Here is a 12619-nt window from a genome sequence, read left to right as displayed (position 1 = left end):
AGCACTGGATAAGCATTGGTGGTGCCAGAAACTATTTGATTTTCTTGCTGGGAAGAGGGAAAAAAGAGAGACTCTTCTGTTATTTGGGGTTTACTCACAGCTGTCTGGGAAGACAACAAATACAGTAAAAACTGTGATTGATAATAGAGGGAGAAAACAATGGTTGACTTGCAATCTATGCAGTATACTGTTGCCTGGCTGAGGCTGGGTGGGAATTAGGTGGAATTTCAGTCTCAAATTCCAGAGATCCATGGATATGGATCCAATGCACTATGGTGTGCCAGAAATCACCCTGTATGAATTGTGTATTAATTTTTATTTCATCAAATTAATTGAGAAAGAAAAATAGAAACACATCAAACAGCACTGAAAGATCCACAGAACTTCAACACTGATAATCATAGCATCCAAAATAGCAAGCAAAATGGGGGAGAGGACATTATATTATAAACAGAAGTGCTCTCAAGAACTTTGTCTACATAGTAGACAATTCTGATATTTGACTCCTGTTAATATCAGAGGGACATAGGCATGTTTCATCTTTAAGTAGATGAAGCAGAAAGAAGTGAATGGGAGATGCACATACCAGTATGTACAAAGTTAGAACATTCTTAGTAACTTACCGATGAAGATCATATACTGCATTCTGTAATATCTTACTCCTCTGTCAAGACGAGTGTGTAAAATATAAGTTTGTTCAAATGCATTTCAGTATCTTTTTTAGAGATGCAATTGAATAATATCTCAGCAACAACCAATTATGCATCCATTCAGAAAAAAGGAGAGCCTTCACTGTCAAATTAGTAAGGAAGCATAATTCAGAAAATAATCACGGGATCTATTTTGTCTTTCTTGGATCTTTAAAATCCCATCCTTTGGACAGAGATCTACACATATCAATCAGATCTGTAATCTAAATCCAGATATCAATTTCTTGTATAAGATATTTGACAGCCCACATAATCTATCTTGTGATTTTACATTGCTGAAATTGAACAAAGACTTGCTATTATTACAGCTGTCCTTTTAAAAGTCACATGAATTGTCTTTTTTAAGGTTGCTCATCTGATGAACCAATATTGAAATATATTCAACATCTTTTGAAACAAGCTTCATTCTGGCAACAAAGCAAACTCATTTATAAAAAAGAAGCAACATGTAGTATAAACATACTTTCTTACATACAAACACATAATAATTTCTGAGTTTTAGTCTTTAAAAAAATACAGAAGGAAATAAATAAATCAATTAAATAAATCAAATCCTGCACATGAATGTGTGTGTGTGTGTAGTGTTGATTTAACAAATCTTGTGTGACCATAGTGTAAATTGGCTATAAATAAGATGTTTCTATCTTCTATCACTGAAAATTTCTATGACTGAAAATAAGGACATGAAGCAGAAAGAAGTGAATGGGAGATGCATATACCAGTATGTACAAAGTTAGAACATTCTTAGTAACTTACCAATGAAGATCATATACTGCATTCTGTAATATCTTACTCCTCTGTCAAGACGAGTGTGTAAAATATAAGTTTTTTCAAATGCATTTCAGTATCTTTTTTAGAGATGCAATTGAATAATATCTCGGCAACAACCAATTATTCATCCATTCAGAAAAAACAGACATTAAAAAATCACAATTAGATTTTAACCACGGTTATATAACTTTAGGGATAGAAATTGAAAAATAGTTGCTTAAATTCGGAGGGCTGGGTGGCTGTGATTTTCTCTTTGACTTTCAATGAAGATTTGTCCAGAACATCCTTTCAAAGATTCTATTGAACATGAAGGGGAAAAGTCTGTCATTTCACATCACCTGGTGTCTTATATGACAGTCCCAGAAGCTGGAAAGAGGCTTTTCAGGTAAATTGTGTCCCCCTCCTTGTATTTATAAGATGTATACACATACAAACAGACACACAAACACTTAAAGGGACAGATACAAAAATCAACCGGGATCCTTGATACTCTCTGAACTTGGTGTACCCTTCCCTGAGCTACAAATATTCTCCTTTAGTGGAAAAAAAAACAATCCTATGATTGATTGTTGAAATAAGAGAACTTTTAAATAAAAGTTATTTAGAATGCAAAACAATTTCAGTTTAAAATAGGTGTTCTCTAGACATACTGTACCTCTGCTGCCTAGTTGCATGCAAAGGAAGAAGGCTGAGCAAGGGCAAATCAGCTCTATATACAGCTCATTAAGCACTCAGCTCTAACCATATACATCAGCTTAACAACATTAAACTGTATAATAAGTATCTGGAAAAGCCCACAAATCAAAGCCTCTTAAATATCTATGTCAGCAGCCCTTCATATGTGACCAACAGATTCTCCATTTAAATTTTCCTCAGCTATCACCTGATGGAGTTCTTAGCTGCCATTGTTATTAGAAATAAGGACACTTGTCTTTTCCAATTTTGAACCCACTCTAACAGCACCAATTAACACGCAAGCCTTATCCTTTAGGACTTCAATGAAGATGGACTTCAGGCTTCTCATACATTTTCCAGATAGCTGGGATGAAAGCTGAACTACAGCGCAGAGTGAAGTTGGCTGCCTTCTATTTTTTTAATCATCCACAAGTAATTTTATAAGTCTCACAACTGAATAAGCAGAAGCTCAATCTTTCACAATTCTGTCTCCTTCCTGTTATATAGGCAGAAACTCAGACGGACGCCGTGAGGCGAATTCAAACTAGCTTTATTTACAAACAGCAAAAGTACAGCGTACAGGAGAGAAGCGGGAGCTGTCCCTGCCTGACAGCTATTTATATGGAGCTGTCAAGCAGGGAGGCCAATCAGGATGCGAGGATTGCCCGCGTTCAGCCAAGCCGCGTCTTGACCAATCAGACGCGGCCTGGCTGTTGCCAGCAGACTCCGGGGAAACTCCTGACGTCATTGCCAGGACTCTACACCCCTCCCCCCCCCAGCGAGGGCACATGCATGGATGTAGCGCATGCGTAATCGCAAAGATATGCTGGGCGGCACCGGACCTGCCCAGAACGCCGCAGAACTGCTTCAGTCGTTGGCAGAGAAGGAGGTGCCCATGGTAGCTCCTCCCGCAAGGGAGTGGAGCTCCGGGTGCCATCTTTGTGGCCTACTCCCAGCGAAGAATCCTCTACAATAGGTAAGCAGGGCCGAGGGGGCGCAGCCGAAGGCGGGCTTGAGGCTGGCAAGTGTGGAAAGGTTTCCGGGTAGTAGTGGCCTGAATTTGGGAAGGCCAAAGGCAGTCGAAATCCAGGAGGAGCCCGCCCAATGGGGTAGGCGTCCTCCAACAAGGATGGCTGGGAGGCGGCGTCCGAAACAACGAGTTCCCCAGGCAACTGGGGGTAACTGGACGGCCATGGTGGTAGGGCACCATGTGGCGGAAGTGTGGAAGTTGGTTGGGAGACGCCGGCGGTCGACCTTGCAGGGTTGTCGTTGACCTCGGACAACTGGCGGCCCCTCAGTTGGTCCACATGGCGCTGCCATTCTGACCTGTCAGGAAGGTGGAGCCTGTAGGAACAGTGACCGGTTACGGAGGTGATGGTGGCAGGCACCCACCTTGCATCCCCTGAAAATGCCTGTGCCCAAACCAAATCCCCCACCGAGAAGCTGCGGGAAGAGGACCCCAGGTTGCCAGGCTGTTCCTTGGAATAGAGCGGGTGCAGCCTATCCAAGGTGGTCCGCAGGCGCCGGCCCATCAGCAGCTCGGCTGGAGACCTTCCGGACAGGGGGCAAGGAGTGGAGTGCTGTACCAACAGGTAAGCAGCCACCCTTGAGGGCCAGTCGCCACCCTCCATCCTGCCAAGGGCTTCCTTGGCCGAGCGGACGGCCCGTTCTGCCTGACCATTTCTGGCAGGATGGTAAGGGGCGACTGGGGCATGGCGGATGCCCTGAGAGGCCAGGAAACCCTGGAATGCGGTGGACGCAAACTGTGGCCCGTTGTCAGACACGATGACATCAGGCAAGCCATGGGTGGCAAAGAGCCGAGTCAATGCCCTGACAGTAGACTCAGCCGTGGTGGAACTCATGAGAATGAGCTCCACCCAGCGTGAGTATGCGTCCACCACGACCAGGAACATCTGGCCTTGGAAGGGGCCCGCAAAGTCCAGGTGCAGGCATGACCACAGTCCCCAGGGAAGTTCCCATTCCCTGGGCGCGGCAGCTGGTGGCGCCGGCTGGGAACATTGGCAGGGAGAGCAGCTTGCCACCCAGGATACAATCTCATCGTCCATCCGAGGCCACCAAACTTAGCTGCGAGCCAGTGCTTTCATTCGCACTATGCCCGGGTGGCCCTCGTGGAGGCGAGATAGCACCTGATGGCGTAGGCTGGGTGGAATCACCACCCTGTCACCCCACAGGAGGCACCCACTGTGGAGCGACAGCTCCAGCTGCCTGGCCTTGAAGGGACGGAGATCATCGGACACCGGCCCATCCGGCCAACCCCGTAGGACCCACGTCATCACCTGTGACAGGACAGGGTCAGCCCTGGACAGGGCAACCACTTCTCCTGAGGAGAGAGGCAGGTCTAGATCGGCTATGGCCAGAACGGACAGGCAAGGCACTGTTGGGGGGTCTGTGACAGGGAGAGGGCAACGGCTGAGGGCATCAGCGTGCCCGATGTGCTTCCCCGGGCGGTACTGAAGTGAGTAGCTGTAGGCAGCTAAAAACTCCGTCCACCGGGTCATCCTGGGTGAGAGGATGGGGGGGGTCGGCCTGTCGCCAGCCAGAAGCCCAAGGAGCAGCTTGTGTTTGGTAAACAGCGTAAAGTGCCACCCGTAGAGATAGTCGTGGAATTTTCGGACACTGCAGCCAGAGCCTCCTTGTCTATCTGGCTGTAATTCCTCTCCACCGGAGACAGTGTCCGGGAGTAAAAAGCGATGGGGGCCTCCAAGCCATTGGGCAGGACATGGCTCAGGACCGCCCCCAAACCCACGGGGAGGCGTCACAAGCTAGAGTCAGAGGCAGCCTGTCACTATATTGCACTAGGACTGCCTCTGACGTCAGCATGTCTTTGACAGCCGCGAACGCATGCGCTTCACGGCTGCCCCAGCACCAGGCCGTCGATCGGTCGAGCAACCGATGCAGCAGCTCGGCTAGTGACGCCTTATGCAGAAGAAAAGGCGCATAAAAATTGAGCAAGCCAAGGAACGCCTGCAGCTCCACTTTGGAGGCAGGCGTGGGGGCGTTCCGTATGGCTGCTACTTTTGATGGGGTGGGGTGGATGCCCTGGGTGTCAATAGTGAACCCCAGGAAATCCACTCTAGGCACAGCAAACGAGCATTTGCTGCGCTTGAGTTTTAAACCCACGCCCCTAAAACGATCAAGGACCTTCTGTAGTATTTCGATGAGCCCTGATCGGCTGCTAGCAGCGATCAAGACATCATCGAAATACGGAACAACGCCAGGGAGCCCATGGAGCAAACGCTCCATGAGGCTCTGGAAGATCCCCGGGGCAACGGAAACGCCAAATTGTAAGCGGCGGCATCGGAAAGCCCCATGGTGGGTGACGATGGTCTGCGCAGCCGCTGCATCGTCATCCACCGGGAGCTGCTGGTAGGTCTGCGCCATATCCAGTTTTGCAAAAATGCAGCCCTGCCCCAAGGAATGGAGCAGGTGCTGCACTACAGGGACTGGATAGGGGTTCGCCTGGAGGGCAAGGTTGATGGTCAACTTGAAGTCCGCGCAGAGGCGTATGGAGCCGTCCGCTTTGACAGGGACCACTATTGGGGTCTCCCATCTGGAGTAATTGACCGGCTCCAATATCCCCTGCGCGATAAGTTTATCAAGTTCGGCATCCACCTTGACCCTCAAGGCAAAAGGCACCCTACGGACCTTCAGCCTAATCGGGGCAACCTGGGGGTCTAGGTTTAGAGAGATGGGGGTTCCCTTGTAGGTCCCTAGCTGTCCATCAAAAACGTCAGCGTACTGCGCTAAGACGTCCGCCACGTCAGGAGGCGTGGCCACTATTTGTCGCACCCCGTGTACAGATAGTCCCAAGGCGGTGAACCAATCAAGGCCAAGCAGGGCCGGCAATGGTTTCTCCACCACCAGCAGGGGCAGACAACCAGAGAATTCCCCGTATTCCACCCTCACAGAGTAACAACCCAGGGTGGGAATTAGAGTCCCCTGGTAGTCTCGTAGGGAAGCGTCCGCGGCGGAGAGCTGTGCTTTAGAAATGCCTGGGCATAGGCGAGAGAACTCTGCCCAGGAGAGGAGGGATCGGGATGAGCCCGAATCGACCTCCATAGTACATGGGGAGCCCTCAATCAGCAGCGAAGCCTTGATGCGGCCCACACCTGCGGACACGTGGAAGGCCGACTCTGCAGGGGTGGTCAGTCGGTCAGAGTCAACAGCAAAACAGCCATTGCGTGATTTCTGCTGCCGCCGATTCTGCTGGGCTGCTGGTTGCGGTGTGGTGGCTGCAGGTGGAGGGTCGTCATCAGCTTGTTGGGGCAGCGGCAGGGACGCTCGGCAGACTTGCGCAAGGTGACCCTTCTTAAGGCAGCGGCGGCAGACGGCAGCCTTGAAAGGGCAAACGGTGCGATCATGATTGCCACCGCAGCCCAGACAAGCGGTAGAGCCTTGACGGGGTCGTTGAGGCGTTCGCCGTCTTGCAGCCTGGCCGAGGCGGGCCACCATGCCTTCCTCGGGGTAGTCATCTGGCAAGGGCACCAGCTCGTCCACCAGGCAGGTGCGGCCAGGAGGTGGGGGCAGCTGGAACATCTCAGCCATGGACTCATCTGACAGCAAAAGTACAGCGTACAGGAGAGAAGCGGGAGCTGTCCCTGCCTGACAGTTATTTATATGGAGCTGTCAAGCAGGGAGGCCAATCAGGATGCGAGGATTGCCCGCGTTCAGCCAAGCCACATCTTGACCAATGAGACGCGGCCTGGCTGTTGCCGGCAGACTCTGGGGAAACTCCTGACATCATTGCCAGGACTCTACACTTCCCAATGTATCCCACTGTCCAGATTAAAAACTAAGAAGCACAAAACTTAATTGGAACAAAGGGAAATTTCTTCTTATCCCCAGATAATAGAGGGGGTCAGTAAATATTGAGAAATCACCTGAAGGGAAGGTTAATGTTTGGTTATCATGCTGAGGGTCAGCCCTAATTTCAAACCTTGAATAAAGGGTATGAAGGTGGTAAAAAGCATGCATGGACTTATTAACCAAACCTTACAGCTTTGGTTGCTGTGTGATCTCGTTGAAAAGCTGATCAATTATTTAATTTTAACAAACCTTTCATAGCCCGAAGATGAGGTGCTAGGATCCTGCTATGTAGTCCTCTTCAACATGTATTAGTCTGTTGGGAATTAGGAAGAGAGGACTACATAGCAGGATGTGTGTGAGAGAGAGGGGGGGGGAGATAATAGCATAGTTATGGAAACCTCCCCCGGAAATGTAGAAGGTCTTCTATGACTGTCTTCTTTTGTTGCATATATTGTAAATTTGACACCTCACAAATTTATCCAGGAAAAATTTCTGGAATTCTCTCTGGAGATGAAGGTTCAGAGGCTATTTAATCAGAAAAGGGGAAGACTGCCCTCCAAACTACAGTGTATATTCCCTTTAGATAGGCATTACAGCTTGCTTTTCTCAACCATTTAAATGTTAATCATTTTGCTATTTATATATTTTAATGTGCATTAATTGTCCAATTCTTTTAAAAAATATTGTTGGTATTTCTTTTACATGTCATTAGCAAGTGAAATGAGTGTTCTATCAATGAAAAGCCAGATACGAACTGTAACAGCAATAATAACATTTTAACTTGTGTGTGTGTGTGTGTGTGTGTGTGTGTGTGTGTGTGTGTGTGTGTGTGTAAATTGGATTGCTTCTATCTATACTTCAAGAGTAGTTTGCTGCTGTGGTTTATATTAACTATACCATGGAGATCTTTGCTCTGAAAACTGAATTTTAAAAAAGCTTATATATTTCCCTGTTATCTAAAACTAGCAAAATGTCTAAGTGATAAGTAAAAATGTGGTCATTAAAAAAAGCTCTAGCTAAGTATGTTGAGGACTTCCAGTCTATTTTTCCCTCCCAACCAGAGTGCTCAAATTTATATATACAAAAGGTGAAGAAGGAGAGTGAATGATCAGATAGCCCAAGTAGAGCTACCATATCTAGGCTGCAAAAATCCTAGATGACCACTAGATAAGAATAAAGAGAAACATATAATACTCAGTGCTGCCATCAAGGGAATCATCTGGACAAAAGTGTATAATTTTCACTGTCTTCCTATAGAGATGTAGAATTATAAGCCCTGCTTTTCAGTTGAAAGATGATTCTACCTTCAGTTCATCTCATGGTTCTCCTCTCGATCAATAAAATAAGAAAACTAATTGAATGTCCTTCTACAGTATCGTCCAAGGATAGACAAATCACATTGGTCTGCAATTTTCAGCAACCAATCTAAGAAGGTTTCCTTGGAAAATTGCTATCTTGACCATTTACAAGGAAAGCTTCTTAGATTGGATGCTAAAAATTGCAAACCAATGTGATTTGGCTACCTCAGGACAATTATGTAGAACAGAGATGCCAAACTCGATTTCATTTAGGAAAGGATCAGGGTTGTGTTTGACTGGGGGAGGGGTGGAGTGGGTGGGCATGGGCAGAGTGGGCATGGCCAGCTTGATGTCATTCGTGTTAGGGGCGCTTGTGATGGCCTGAGTTCTGTGCAAGAGAAAACGGGCTCCCAAGCTCCATTTTTGTCCATGACCGCCTCCTGCAGCCCTCTGCCAGTGAAAATGGAGGCTCTGTTTTCACTAGCACAGGACTGAAGGAGACCATTACAGATGAAAACAGAGCCTGGGAGGGCTACACATGGCTCCCCTAGCTCTGTTTTCACTGGAAGAGCCACCGTGGGCCGATCCTTCACTGTTTCCAGATTGGCCCCATGGGCCAGATATAAGCACCCCATGGGCCGGATCCAGCGCGTGGGCCTTGAGTTTGACACCCCTGCTGGAGAAGGATATTCATGGTTCAAAAGTAGTCACTGATAATGGTAAACCCTCATTCTCAAAAAGCATTTCAAAACAAACTTACTTCATCTCTTCCTTTTACTCCTGGGGGCAAAAAATGAAGTCATCGGTAGCTCAAATCTAGAAAAAAAAATCAGTCTAATTTCAATTGCTTAATTTGCTTGTCCTTGAATTGAAAACAGCATGGAAAAGTAATGATTATATACTTTGAGTTTGTTTGGAGGACCTAGCCTGGGAACGCAGCCGATCAAGTAATCAAAAATTGATACACTCCTTTTTTTGGAGATGGTTTCCTTCTTCCACTGAACACATAGCTTGGGAAGGAATTCACATGGATCAGTGCAGGAGAAAAGAGACACTACCTGGCCACCAAATCAGCAGAATAAACCCCGATCATCAGTTGGCTGATGGATGTTGTAGCCAAATCATTTTCACTTCTTTTTTCAACTTGTACATCAATTCACTGGTAGACCCTTTTCAGAATCTGGATTTCCAGGCACTTGAACTAGTAGGACATCCCTATATTCCTCTATGTTGATGACTCTGCCATAATTTCACATACCCCTATAGGGCTGAAAGAACAATAGCAACAATATTTCTGCACTGAAGGCAAAATCACCTGCTTCTTGATTCTGATAAATCTGAAATTCTGGTCTTTGCTAGGACCACACAATAATCCTGGAGAGCATAAGGATGAAAATTAAAGCAAGTTACTGCATTTAAACATTGTAGGGTGGTTTCACTTCAGCACACTTCAGAATCAAGTAGCACTTAGGTCTATGAATGCTATTAAGTGCTTTTTTTATGCAACTGGAAAACAATTTTTCCCTGTGGCATTAAAACGTTTTGAGGCCAAACCATTGGCCCAAATCTTTATGAGGCACAAGTAGAAAATTGTGCAAAGAAGGATGCACTGGAAACAGTGTAAACAAACATTTTGAAATAAATCCTTGCAGCACCCAATGGAACAGCAAATGCTCAATTAAGGCAATCCAGTTAAGGGGCTTGGAGGAGGAGGAAAAATTTCTGGCTAAAAATCCAATTCTTCCCAGTCAAATTGACCCCTTTAGTTTTAATAAACTGTTATCCTTTTCTGTGAAAATAGGTGGTAGAGTAGAAGTTGGCATTCTAAGGACCTTCTGTTGTTGCTCCTAATTTCTTTAGGATAGAACCAGGTCACACAACTCATCAAAGAATAAGGATATGGAGTTTAAGATTAAAGTTAACAGGCTGTCCCGATATGGCATAAATTGGATAAATAAGAGCGCTTGGGAGCTAGCAAGTTATCTTCAAAATCTAACTTTTCCCAAATTGAGAACAGAATTTTTCAAAGCCAGGCATAATATCTTACCATCCACACTGTAGCAAGATAGATACTCCAAAATCCCACTAACCGAGCGTCCTGCCCACAAGGCAAGAAGGAGATTGTTAGATATTAACATATATCGTAGGAAGTCTCCTCTCTGGTCCGCTGCTACAGCGGGAAACAGGTATCGCTCTGATTGGTCAAGAGGCGTACCCGAGTCCTATAAAAGGGGAACCCTCCGGCCACAGATCCACCACAAGCTGGATCACTACTACTACTAATAAAGAGCTGTTAAGTCACTTCGTGTCCGCAGTCTGTTCTCTCGTTGCCCAGATCTAACATTGGCGACGAGGATGGGATTGAGAGACAGATAGGACGAAGAACGCTACTTCAGAATCTCCGGATTTGATCCAGCCAGGAATTCGGCAGAAATTCCGGCAGCCATCTCAGGACACCGCAGCGCGGCAAATTCAAACAAGAGAAGATGGCGATGCACACTCCCCCCGCTCCATTCGACCCAGCGAACGATGAATGGGAAGCCTTCATGATTCGTTTCGAGTGTTTTCTCGAAGCGAACGAATACACGGGGATAACCGACGCCCGAAAGAAAAACATCTTCCTCGGCTACTGTGGAAATGAAGTCTTCAACACGGCCAGAGATCTCACCGCGCCTACTCCGATACAAGCGGTATCATGGACGGCATTGCAACAGGCTCTACAGACTCATTAAGCGCCAAAACCTTCCCGCCACATTTGCCGCCAGGAATTCAACACGCGGAACCAGAAGGCGGGAGAATCAATCAACCAATATGTTGCAGCCCTGCGTAAAGCAGCAACTCACTGTGAGTTCAGGGATCTGGACGAGCATATCCTGGCACAATTTGTCTGTGGGTTAAGAGACATTTCACTACAAAAGAAGCTGTTGGCAAACCCAAATTTAACCCTACAGATAGCACTAAACGAAGCAAGGGCATCAGAGTCAGCGGAGAAATCATCGGTAACCATACAACGCGGTTTCAGCGGAAGCCAGCCAGCACCCAGGCAAACCAGAGTTCACTACGAGGACACAAACCCCGACTCTGAGGATCCCGAGTTCGAGGACAGTCACCTGATGCGGAGCAGTCACATGAGGCCTGGGGGGAGACCCGGATTCCGTTTGCCGCCCTGCGCAAGCTGCGGAGGGAATCACCCCCGGTCTACCTGTAAGTTCAGGAACGTTGTTTGTTCGCACTGCAACAAACTTGGGCACATCTCACGAGTGTGCCGGAGCGAAGCCCCTGCCTCACGGCAGCCACCTATGTACCGCCAACAGAAGCCCAACCCAGGGGCTTGGCGAAATCAAAAAGGGCGCCCAGAGAGAAATCCACAAGTGTTTACCCAGAGAGAAAATCCCCAAAGAGCTGAGCGAGCGTATTCCCAGAGAGATTACACACAAAGAGCTGAGAGAGCGTTCTATCAAGACGCTCAACGAGAGTATTTTCAGGATACAGATGCTGAGATAGAGTTGACCCAGAGAGAGGAATTGCGAACGTATCTCACCACAATTAGTCAGGTCCGCACCAAGCGGCCTAAAAAGCTGAAAGTCACAGTCCTCTTGGAGGGCTCACCTTGAAAGCTGGAAGTTGACACAGGATCGTCCCTGACGATCATTTCATGGGCATCCATGAAACAGGCTATCCCTAGCCTCAAAAAGAGCCAACTACGCGTTCCAGACATCCTGCTTCGAGACTACCAGGGGAACCGAGTCCCCATCGTGGGCCAAGGCACATTCCAGATCCATTTCAAGGACATCGTAGCCCAGCTGCCCGTGACCATCGCCAGCGCACCGTTACAGAACCTTCTGGGACTAGATTGGTTTGAAGCATTGGGGTTAGAAGTCACCGGAATCAACGCCGTGGAGAACAGCAGCACTGAGCAGATATTTAAGGAGTTCGAGGATGTGTTCAGCCCCGGCCTTGGTAAGTATGTGGGTAAACCAATCTCATTCAATTTAGACCCCAAAGTGGCGCCAATCCGACTTAAACCGAGACGAGTGCCTTTTGCACTCCGCCCAAAAATAGATAAGGAGATAGATAAGTTAGTGGAGCAAGGAATCCTTGAGCCGGTGGATCACGCGCGCTGGGAAACTCCCATTGTGACCCCAGTCAAGCCAGACGGGTCAGTCCGCATCTGCGCGGACTATAAATGCACAATTAATGTCGCGCTACAACAAAGCGCATATCCTGTGCCAGTAGTACAGCACTTATTGCACTCGTTGGGGCCAGGAAAGGTATTTGCTAAATTAGACATGGCACAAGCTTACCAGCAGTTGCCCGTAGAAAGCGCCACAGCGGAGG

This window comes from Natrix helvetica (genome assembly GCF_964273705.1).
Source record: "Natrix helvetica genome assembly, chromosome: 2".
In the NCBI taxonomy this organism is placed as follows: Eukaryota; Metazoa; Chordata; class Lepidosauria; order Squamata; family Natricidae; genus Natrix; species Natrix helvetica.
This window is presented reverse-complemented; position numbering follows the sequence as displayed.